Below are 12755 nucleotides of genomic sequence, written 5' to 3'. Positions count from 1 at the left end.
AAAAAACACAAACATGAGAATAAAATAAACACACACAAGATTCATAAGCCCTTGCAGGATAGGAAGCAGCCCTGGACAGAGAGCCTGCACATGTTTTTCCTTATACCTGGTGTCTGCACTTCCTCACATTCTAGGGTCCCATGTGTTGTCACCTCTTACAGAGGAAAAGAAGCCGAAGCTCCAAGATTCATGTACAAGAGGGTCACGTCAACACTAGAGCTATTTGGTGCTAATGGCTTAAACATTCTAGTTGACAAATAAGCACTAATACCTACTCCATGCTATCCTTCACTGTCTTTTTTTTTCCCACATTTTTAATTCCCATTATTGCACCAATACAGCATACGCTTTATATACATATATTTTAAATTTCATTTTTAATTTCAGCAATTCAAATACATAATATATTATCATCTTGAGAATACAAAGAACACAACATGGAGGAAGATTGAGAAAATAGGTTCCCAGTAGTTAGTCACTAGTGATTCTATAGAACTTTCCATTTAGTGTTTTCTATTCGAATTTTAAAATGTCCTGCCATGGCTCTGTAAGAATAGAGCTGCCTGGAACAGGAGGCAATGAAAAAAAATGGACCCAAAGTTAAAAAGTCAAGAAAGAAATCCAGAAGAGAGAATGCATTTTGAAACTAAATATAAGATTCCCTTCAGTCCGAGTGTACACATCCAAAGAAGTGCTAAAGGAAGAAAAGATATCCTCCCAGTTCATTCTCAAAATTGCCCATTAATGAACAAAATAGATAGTGCCCATTCATCTAAGAAAGGGAACTCTCTTCACAGCATTGTAAAAGGAATGGTGGGGTAGAGAGAAGGGAAAGTGGTGGGAGAGTAAGTTGCTTCTGAGATGCCCTAGGTGACAATGTATCAAAGCCATCACTCAGGACTCCAGGATCACTCTCTGGGCCAGAGGCAGGCATTAAACCACTGAGCCACCCAGGGATCCCCCCCTATTTATTTCTTTTGTATACACATATAATTCAAATTTCCTCTTCCTTTTAAAATCCCAGTTTATTACAAAGCACTGAATTCCATTGCTCAATGAGTCTGGGTTACAGAAAATTTAAATGGCTGTAGACATAAAAATTTAAGTAGCAAGTGTGTCTAAGACTTAATTCATGAAGCAGTGGCTATGATTCATTCCCTCCACATTAGAGTGGTGAGATATTTGAAGTACATGTACATTTTTTTCACAATAAACAATTATTTAAAACCTCAGAAGCAGAATTAAGTTTTGTTGATTCCCAGTGCTTTATTTCACCACACACATAAAAATAGTAGCACTTAGTCTCTGACATAAATCAATAAAAATAAAGTACTCATTGTCCCCACTTGATAATGCATGATTCTAATAGACTGTAAAATAATTTGACAAATCAGAGAAGCTATAGTGGCATGGAAACTTAAAGAATTAATTACTAAAATTATATATTCATAAAATACATGTAATGTTTATCACTACTTAAAATGACTAAATTATCATATAAATAAAAATATAATTTCCTTTAGGACTCTGTATTTGCAGGCTTATAACACATTTTTGTTTTCAGATATTCACTACATACCCAGAGCCAGTCTTCTTTTGCTTTGTAGGTAGGAGATGGCATTTGCTAATATGCTTTTACTTTTATATTTAGTAGGTTAAATGTAGTTATAGATGTGTGTTGTCATTTTCTCTAAATGAAATTCAGTAGCAGCAGCAGTTATTTCCAAATGGTATTGACCATATGCCAGAAATTCATGAAAGAGAAGAGGTAAATTAAGCAATTAAAAAAAAAAAAAACAAACAAACAAACAAAAAAAACAGGACAAGGGCAATTGATAAGGGAGCATGTCATACCCATCTTGTGATTTTTGACAAGTGTAGCTGTTACACTGGACCTCTGCCCATGGAAAATTGAATTTTTTTTCTCAACAAAACTTTTAATCATTCCATTCCTTTCACTCACTTTTGCATTGTTTCCTGCATCTTTTAAATTCTCTCTTTCTCTTTAACTAATAAAATGTCCTCAAAGCTTTCAGCCCACTCCTCCAAAAAGCTGCCACTTTCTATGGCACTGCTCTGCAAACTATGCTAAGTGTTCTTGATATTTCTGTTCCACAGAGAATTCTCTAGGGGCTCCTGTTGAGATTCATACTGCCATATTTGAAACCTTGTTCCACTTGTGTGGGGCTTAAAAGCTTTCATAGCATAACTCATTCCTAGAACTTGCTTTTCTACAAATTTGCTTTTCTGAGACCTCATCATTATAGTATTTCTCTCAGATGTCTTCCTGTGATATCACTCAACAATTGTTTCTGTTTTAATTTAAAGCAAAACATATTTCTTTAAAGTCGCTTTTGTTTTCCAAATCACTTAAGGGGAGCCACAATAAATGAAATATCTGTACTAGAGACTTTAAGTGTGAACATTTGGAAAACACCAACATTTTAGCTTTGAGTTCAATATTCCAATTAGAATGAAGCATCTTATGCAATAGGATTTGCATTATCCTTTGGGCAAGATATTTATATAATGCCAAACTATGGGATCAGGAATAAGAGACTTTTCAAGCTATTTAAAGTAACTGATAACTGATTGGATTCTCCAAGAATAACTAAAGACTCATTCTATGTAGTTTTGCTTTAATGAGCAAATTATATGTCTTCTCCAAAAATGGAATATGAGAATATATCTTAAACGACCCAACTATACTATGAAAGATATTTTATTTATGATTTCATGAATATGCATAAAGTTACACATATCCAGTAAGTAAATTCCAGAAATTCTTGTGCCTCATGGATTAGTAATAAATGTTCCATAATCAGCAATATTAAGTAGTATTCATTCCTAATTGGGAAATGTAAAAAGCAAAGAAGACATGGTAGTTAAGATTGTAATTATTCAAATAGGAAGATTCTTTTTGACGATATTTTTTTTTCTATGAAAACATAAGCCTTTGGTCACACAAGTATGCTTTTGCTTTGATGTTAGAGAATGCCTATACAGAACAATGCTGTTCTGGGCACTGAGTGTCACTCAAAGTGAGGTGAAATGGCATAGTTTTCCTGCATTAGAATTTAAGTCCTACATAAAAGGTCAGTCATGCGTTTCCAAGTAGGAGAGTCTAGAACTGGGAGGGAGAGAAAGGCTGGGGTGGGATCAAGAGAAATAGTGTTAAATTAATTTTGTATTCCCTAATGGGGTATCTCTTGATGGAGGCTAGGCTTGTTAGTAATCTGTCTACCACATGAGCATCAGCCAGAAGTATTACTCCAAATCTCTGGGCATTAATTGTGGGCATGCAGCCAACTCCTTAGACTTGCCTTAACTCTAGTGCAGCAGGAATTCAGCAGTTAGCATGGAGTTAAGGGCATATCTGTTACTAAAATATCACAATAAATCCGGATGATATTCATTTGTCTGTGAAAAGCTCCTACATTAATGATTAAGGTCATGCCATTTAATTATTCATCTTCTGTATTATTTTGTAAATGTACTAAACTCAATCTTATTTCCGTTACTCTCTTATTCCCAAATTCAATGATTATCTTGTAGGAAATATCTTTTTTTGTTAATACAATTAATTTACTGTTTAAAAAGAAATTCAAGAATATAAAAACAATAAATAAAATATCAAACCCAGAAAAAAGTAAATCAGGTCAAAAGAGTCCCCTAAAAGTCATAAGGAATATCATTCTATAAGGAACATCCAAGGGATATAAAGGAAGGGAGAGAAAATGGTGAAGGGAAGAAAGTTTTAAAAAAATGAAATACTGTTATATATGTATTTAAAAGTTTGTATATTGGATATATTTGCATTTAGGAAGAAATAAATAAACATAAAAATTTCCAAAATGTATGCAAATGTTGCTTCATTTTATAGCATATCAGTTACTCAAGATAATTTATGCTGAGTTTATAAAAATCAGTGGAAACACTGATATTTTAGAGTTTTAACATCTTTATTTTAATCCATGTTTCTATATTTTATATATACATATATATAAGGTTATATATGGCTCTATTTATTTATTCATGAGGGACACATAGACAGAGAGGCAGAGACTAGGCAGAGGGAGAAGAAGCAGGCTCCATGCAGGGAGCCTGATGTGGGACTTGATCCCAGGACTCTGGATCATGCCCTGAGCCAAAGGCACATGCTCAACCACTGAGCCACCCAGGCGACCCTCTATATTAGATATTGACAAATGGTTCTGCATTGTATTTTAGAGAGCAATATTTGATTCCATGGTCTTTGTATTATTTTTTCTTTCATATGGATGAGAACAATTATATACAAATTTTATTTTAGTAAAGTCCCCAGTTTTTGAATACTTTTTGTTTGAAAATGGAATTCTCACCAACAATTTTGTTACAACAGTGTAGTAATTGTATGCTCAAGGTATAAATTTATAGAGATGACTGAGTGATGATGTGGAGAAGATGATGCCTTTGAAAGAGCTTTTTTCTTGCATTTCCCAAGGGGAGGGAGCACATTATGCCATGCAGAGACACATGGGGAATCATGAGGTTTGGGGGAGAAATAGAAAGAAGGAGTAGGAGGAAGCGTAAGCCAGAGTTTTTATTCAAATTTCTGCAGGAATGGCAAAGGAGGGCATGAGAAACAGGTGAGGACTAGGTAGTTTGAATAATGTATGCGGGCTCTGGGTTATAGAGGTGGTATTTAATGGTCTAGTAGATGATCCTGGATGATTTAGGACAGGAGAAACATTGATTTGGAATGTGAAAGTTAGGTAGGGGGTGGTCCAGATTCTGGGCTCTGGTTGGCAGGGGAGATGCCCATCCCTTTGGTTGTTAGTCTGGCTCTATTATTAGTGAATATCAAATATACAAGTATAGAATCTAAGAAAACAGAACACATTGTTCTGCATAACTTTTATTTTGATTCACTTTTTCTTTGTCTCTATAATAGTTTTTATTCCTATTTTCTATAAGGACTCAGTTATGAAATGATGCAAGAGTATCACCTGTATAACTGACAATGAATAACTTGTTTATGCATTTGGTCTTTAAAAGCCAGATGAAAGCCCAAGGCAGACAAACAGTTAAATTATAGTGGGTTAGACATAGGTATTTATCTTTTCCATCAGATAGAGTTACTGTAATAACCAGTTGGAATGAAAGGTCAAGTACACACAAAGACATATAGGTTAGTAGAAGGTAGCAGAAAAGGTGTCATGAGAATTTTAGAAGCTAGAAAATAAATATGCAGTTATCTGACATGAGAGAAAGACGCAGTCTAAGTTGACAAGATTTGGAAAGGAAGCCATAGCAAATAAGGGACTCTGTCCGTAACTGACATGATCAGAAATGGAAGGTGCCAAGTTCTTAATATATAAAGATTGAATTCAAATTTAAAATGAACCCAGACATATTGATTTTATTTTTAATACAAATTTCTTAAATTTTTATTGTTTGTTTTTTTGGGGGGTGGAGAGTGCTTTTATTTTAATATCAGTGTATTCTTTATTTTTTTAAAAAATATTTTATTTATTCATGAGAGACACAGAAAGAAAGAGGCAAAGACATAGGCAGAGAGAGAAGCAGCCTCCATGCAGGGAGCCCTATGTAGGACTTGATCCCAGGACTTCAGGATCATGCCCTGGGACAAAGGCAGACACTCAATCCCTGAGCCACCCAGGCATCCCTCAGTATAGTCAATGTACAGTGCTGTATTAGTTTCAGGTGTACAATATAGTGATTCAGCAGTTCCACACATTATTCAGTGCTCATCAAGACAAGTATACTCCTAATCCTCTTCACCTGTTTTACCTATCCCCACCCACCTTCCCTATGGTAACCATCTCTGTTCTCCATAGTTAAGTGCCCCTTTTTTGCTCTCTCTCTCATTCACTATCTCTTTTCTTTCTTTAATTGTTTTGTTTCTTAAATTTCATATATAATTAGAATTATATGGTATTTGTCTTTCTTTGGCTGGCTAATTTTGCTTAACATTATACTCTCTAATACATCCATGTTGCTGCAAATGACAAGACTTCATTCTTTTCATGACTGAATAATATCCCCCTTGTGTGTATATACCACCTCTTCTTTATCCATTCATCTATCAATGAACACTTAAGCTTCTTCCATTGTTTGACTATTGTGAATACAGCCGCATTAAACATAGGGGTTCATATTTTTTTTTGCATTAGTGTTTTTGTGTTCTTTGAATAAATACCCCATAGTGAGATTACTGGATTGCAAAGAAATTCTATTTTTAATTTTTTTTTGAGAAATTTCCACAATGGCTGCACCAGTTTGCATTTCTACTGACAGTACGTGAGTTCCTTTTCCTCCACCCCCTCACCAACACTTGTTGTTTCTTGAGTTTTTGATTTTAGCTTTCTGCCAGATATGAGGTGGTTATCTCATTGTACTTTCAATTTGCATTTCCGTGATGATGTGTGATGTTTAGCATCTTTTGTCCATTGGCCATCTGTATGTCTTTATTGGAGAAATGTCTGTTCATGTCTTCTGCTCCTTTCTTAATTGGAGTATCCATTTTTGGAGTGGTGAGTTATGTAACTTCCTTAGAAGGAACTTCCTTACAAGTTTATTTTGGATACTAACCCTTTATCAGATATGTCATATGCAAATATCTTCTCCCATTGAATAGATTGTCTTTTAGTTCTGTTGGTTGTTTCCTTTGCTGTGCAGAAAGCTTTTTATCACAATTTCAAATTTCAAGTTATATTTCAAAGTTGTAGAAATCAAAACAATATGGTACTGGAAAAATGTAGGCATATAGATCAATTGAATACAATAGAAAGTCCAGAAATGAACCCATAATTATATTAAACCCATAATTATATTAATCTTCAACAACAGAGGCAAGAATATGCAGTGGAAAAAAGATAGTCTCTTCAACAAGTGGTATTGGAAAAACTGGAGAGTTACATGTAAAAATATTAAACTGGATCACTTTCTTACACCATCCACAAAAATAAATTCAGAATGTATTAAAAACCTGTGAGACCCTTTGGCAGCCCAGGTGGCTCAGTGGTTTAGCACCACCTTCAGCCCTGGGCCTGATCCTGGAGACCTGGGATTGAGTCCCACATCAGGCTCCCTGCATGGAGCCTGCTTCTTTCTCCCTCTGCCTGTGTCTCTGCCTCTCTCTCTCTCTCTCTCTCTGTTTGTCTCATGAATAAATAAATAAAATCTTAAAAAAAAAAAAAAACTGTGAGACCTCAAACCATAAAAATGCTAAAGAAGAACACAGGCAGTAATTTTTCTGACACAGAGCATAGCATCATCCTTCTAGATATGCCTCCTGAGGCAAAGGAAACAAAATAGAAAATAAACTATTTGGACCACATCAGTTAAATTCTTAAATGCCAGCCTCTAAACCAGGAAGTCAAGTGAAAATAAATGTGCAAACCTAGCAGAATTTTTGAGGTTTAATTTTTTAAATAGAAATTCTGTTTCTTTTTTTTTTTAATAATGCATTTATTTATTTTCAGAAATGAACATGGCAGCCAAGTTTTTATACCAGACTAAGATTTAGGATTGCCTACTTTAAAAAGCCCAAATGACACCTGCACCCCGATGTTTCTAGCAGCAATGGCCACGATAGCCAAACTGTGGAAGGAGCCTCGGTGTCCAACGAAAGATGAATGGATAAAGAAGATGTGGTTTATGTATACAATGGAATATTACTCAGCTATTAGAAATGACAAATACCCACCATTTGCTTCAACGTGGATGGAACTGGAGGGTATTATGCTGAGTGAAGTAAGTCAGTCGGAGAAGGACAAACATTATATGTTCTCATTCATTTGGGGAATATAAATAATAGTGAAAGGGAAAATAAGGGAAGGGAGAAGAAATGTGTGGGAAATATCAGAAAGGGAGACAGAACGTAAAGACTGCTAACTCTGGGAAACGAACTAGGGGTGGTAGAAGGGGAGGAGGGCGGGGGGTGGGAGTGAATGGGTGACGGGCACTGGGTGTTATTCTGTATGTTAGTAAATTGAACACCAATAAAAAAAAAATAAAAAAAATAAAAAAATAAAAAATAAATAAAAAGCCCAAATGACCAATTGGAAAATATAATGAACAGGATTAAAAACCTGAATGGTAAAGCCCCTAGCAGCATGTCTTTTGTAGTGTTTCTGTTGTATATGTATATGCCCCTGGAGAATGATGTCAAATGTTAAAGAGAAAAAGGAATTTTGCTTCTATCTAAGATATAGCAGTTTGGTATAAAGCAATAATCAAATCAAAACCAACAATATTTCATAAAATGCAGGGGAAAACAAAATCCCACAGAGAAATAAAAAACAGTGAGATAAACAAATGTTCTGAAAATCATTTCCCCTGAGGCATTTGTGAATTAATAAAGTTCATGGCACCAGGAGCCAAGAGCTTGAAGCTTTTCATAGTCACATGGAGTGGTAAAGCACAAAATGGAGTTTGGACTATCAGAAAACCAGTGTAGTACACCCAAGAGGTGATAAAATTGAGAATAGAAACCATTAAATTAGAGAAGTATATTAAAATTTTTAGATTAAGTCCTTTAAAAATAATGAAAAGAAAAACAAATTAGCCAAAATATAAAAAGAAAATCTGCAATAAAAACTATTGGATTATTTAAATATGAAATATCTTATTACCATGATATGCCATCTATTTCAAAACCAGTATTTTGATAAAATTATATAAAAACCTTTTTCCTCTAAATTATTCTCAGTTGGAGAAGTGCCATGATCACATTTTAGAAAATATGTGTGATAAGAGGAGTTACTCTGTCCATTTATGGAAAATACACTGTGCCGCATGGAGCAAACTGCACTATAATAGGTAATACTTTTAGAGAAACATCTCTTAGATGCTAGTAGGCTATGAGTTGCCAGATGGCAGTTGATTGAAGCTGAGCATAGTGAACACAATATTTCCTAACCAATCATATAATAGATTGAGGCACATCAACAAAATTTCATCATCAAGTAATATCTGCGTATTTAGAATCAGACTTTAATAATTATCTAATGCAAGAGTCATCTGCATTAGCAGAAGGCCCACACTCTGTGATGGTAAATTTTATGTATAAATTTGTATTATAGTACCCAGTTATTCAATCAAAGAGTAATCCAGACTTTTCTATAAAAGTATTTTTTGTGTACTTCTACAATCAGTCGACTTAAATAAGATTATCTTTGAGAATGTGGATGGGACATATTAAGTTAATTAAAAGACCTTAAAAGCAAAAACTCACCTTTTTGGAGAATAGAGTTATTTTAAGGCACGGGGTCTTGCAATTGTAGAGGGGTGGGAAATTTGAAATCTGTAAGACAGGCTGCAGATGGATGTAGGAGTAAATTCTGCAGTCTTGAGAAAGAATTTCTTCTCCAGAAAATTCCATTTTTGCTCCTAAAGACTTTCAACTTACTGGATACCACCCCCCCCCCCCCCGAGAACATTGATTTATACACACTTCTGATAATTCCTGGCAAAAGAAGCTAATGGTATTTCTTAAAGGGAGGATCCTAATCTATGGAATAAATTATTATCTGCCTAGGATTACCTATATTAAAAAATTATTTTCAAATAATATATGGGGCATGGCTCACTGGAAAAACCTTACTTAAGCTGTGGAACTGAGTAAAACATAGAGATACTTAATAATGGATAAATGTCATTTTATACCAACTGGGAAACTCATATCTTACTCTGAGATAGTAAATCCTAACATAAGAACAGATATGGTGAGCTGAATTGGCAGTTTTCTTCCTCTTCCTTTTCACCTGTGGCCTGCAGTTATTTCTATACCTAAATAATTAATAAGGCTTGAAACTAGATTCATGTAAATCTAATTTGATAATCTTTGATAATCCCTTCTTTGTGTAATCACATGTGATTAATTTAGAAAATTTGAAAACTAAAGAGAGGTATATATAAAGAAATTAAAACCCCATTCAATTGTATTTTAGTATATAATCTGTATTATAGGGGATCCCTGGGTGGCTCAGCGGTTTAGCACCCGCCTTCGGCCCAGGGCATGATTCTGGAGTCCCACGTCGGGCTCCCTGCATGGAGTCTGCTTCTCCCTCTGCCTGTGTCTCTGACTCTCTCTCTCTGTGTCTCTCATGAATAAATAAAATAAAAAAATCTTTAAAAAAATATAATCTGTATTATAATTATTCTGATGTCATTAATTATGTTCTATGCAATACTGCCACTGAGCATTATGTAACAGTCACTATTATGATAATCATACATAATTATTTCAATCTAAAATGAGACAAATCGGGCAGCCCGGGTGACCCAGCAGTTTGGCGCCACCTTCGGCCCAGGGTGTGATCCTGGAGACCTGGGATCGAGTCCCACGTCAGGCTCCCTGCATGGGGCGTGCTTCTCTCTGCCTGTGTCTCTTCCTTTCTGTCTGTCACGAATAAATAAATAAAAGCTTTAAAATTTTTTTTAAAAATAAAATAAAATAAAATGAGACAAATCTGTTAATGTCCTCTGTATTTAAAATTAGCTGCCAAAATAATTTGCAATTATGATGAACCATTCATTCAAAATTCAGTGTTTTGGGGAAGTTACATAATAGTCCATTTTTCTAACTTCTCATACTTGCTATATTCCTAAAAAAAATGTATTTTAATATTTAGTTTCTCTGCCCAGCTATAACTCTTGATATGTCTTGAGTTCTAGTTATCAGGGAAAACCTATTTCTGGTATAAACTGTTTTAAGAGTGAATGAGTACATTGGATAATTTAGAATAATTATTTAATTACTCCTTTTTTTTAAATTTTTTTTATTTTTTATTTTTTTATTTTTTTACCTCTAAATGATCTAGAATGCGTAACAGACTGTTTTATTTTCTTGGTTAGTTGAATAAGAAGAAATAGATTAAAGAGTTGTAAATTTATTTAAAAAACCTAAGTCACGGGATCCCTGGGTGGCATAGCGGTTTAGCACCGGCCTTTGGCCCAGGGCGTGATCCTGGAGAGCCAGGATCGAATCCCACGTCGGGCTCACGGTGCATGGAGCCTGCTTCTCCCTCTGCCTATGTCTCTGCCTCTCTCTCTCTCTCTGTCTGACTACCATAAATAAATAAAAATTAAAAAAAAAAACTAAGTCACATTGGATGCAATGAATACTTTTTCTAAAAACTGAAAATACACTACTGTTTTCTAATAAATATATATTTAAATGTATTTAGTAAAATGTGAATTTATTTCAAATAAATTTGTTTAGTAAGAGTAGAGAAACAAAATTGTTTCCTGTTTAATGTTTTCTTCAATTCTATAGAAAATATAAAAATATACCAATATTTTACTTTCTTCATAAGTAAGTTAGCCGTCTAAATTATTTGCTTATGATTTTTCAGATACTAACTTTAGTATATTTAACCAAATGTGGACATAACTATCAAAGAATTATATAAGCAGTAAGAAGCAGATTAAAAAAAAAATAAAACAAAACGTATGCTATCTCTTGTTGTATAGCATTTTCCTGAATTCTATACAATGACTATAATAAGTATTTTTATCAATGTTCATAAATAAGGTAATTACTTAACTTATTCAGTATTCTTTGCCGACACTGATAAAAACAACATGGTTTGCTATTCCCAATCATATGCACTATAGTCTTATTTTTTCTCTGAAAATGCCTCCATTTAAAAGATCCCATTTATATACATATTAAATGTAATATGTCACTTTCATTTAAATTTTTTAAAATGGCATTTATAGCACAAGTTAAATGTGTTGTTTGGCTTGATGAATATTTTAATATTTTTTACTATTATTCTATTTACAAAGAAGAATTACTTTTTATAAAATCATGTGCAAAATGAGACCACATGGACAGGATAAGGTACTGATATTAATGTTTGCACTAATTTATCTGTTCTATAACTTACATATGAAGTCAAGCCAGTCACAGTTGCAAAACACTTCAAAATAATGCATTATTTTGAGAATATATTTCTAGATACTTATCTTTATCTAACTAATAATATTGAAAAAAACAGTTTATTATTTTTGCTTTAAATCATGCACTAAGGCAATTTCTTCTTCATTTGCTCCTACAATTATAGTGGCATAATAATCTGTAGTTCTAACTATTGCTATTTGAAAAGCAATGATTGCACATTGCACCTGTACATGACAAGGGATAAGGTATTAACATATGAATTGAAGAACCTGAAAACCAACAATAAACATTAGAGGAAAATGCCCAGTGTAATTTTGAAGGGAATTTTGAATATATTTTAAACAATATTTCCTTTATAGTAAAAATTCGTCATTTTTGCTCAGTTGCATCAGTGTTTTGATAGTTATAGTTTATAAGAATGACAAGCTCAAATATGCTACTGAGTTGTCTAAAGTCTACTATCAATTTAAAAAAATGGAAAAATTTTTTTAAAAAAATCTAAATATTTAGCTTGGTTACTAGACATAGTAACATGTTTTACATATAGAGAATAATAGTTTTAACAACTTAAAATTTACTCATGGTCTACAAAAATGTTGATTTATATGCTTTATGAGCTATTTCCTACATACTTTTTAAAGAAAGGTTTACTTATTTGAGAGAGAGAAAGAGCCTGCAAGTAGGGAGGAGGAGCAGAGGGAGAGAATCTCAGGCAGACTCTCCCCTATGAAGCCTGACACAGGGCTCCCATACCACGATCCATGAAATCGTGATTGAGCTGAAAACCAAGAGCCAGACACTTAACCGACTGAGCCACCCAGATCCCCACCTACATACTTTT

The sequence above is a fragment of the Canis aureus genome, chromosome 17 (genome assembly GCF_053574225.1).
Source record: "Canis aureus isolate CA01 chromosome 17, VMU_Caureus_v.1.0, whole genome shotgun sequence".
NCBI lineage: Eukaryota > Metazoa > Chordata > Mammalia > Carnivora > Canidae > Canis > Canis aureus.
The sequence above is the reverse complement of the archived record's forward strand: the minus strand, read 5'-3'. Positions refer to the sequence as shown.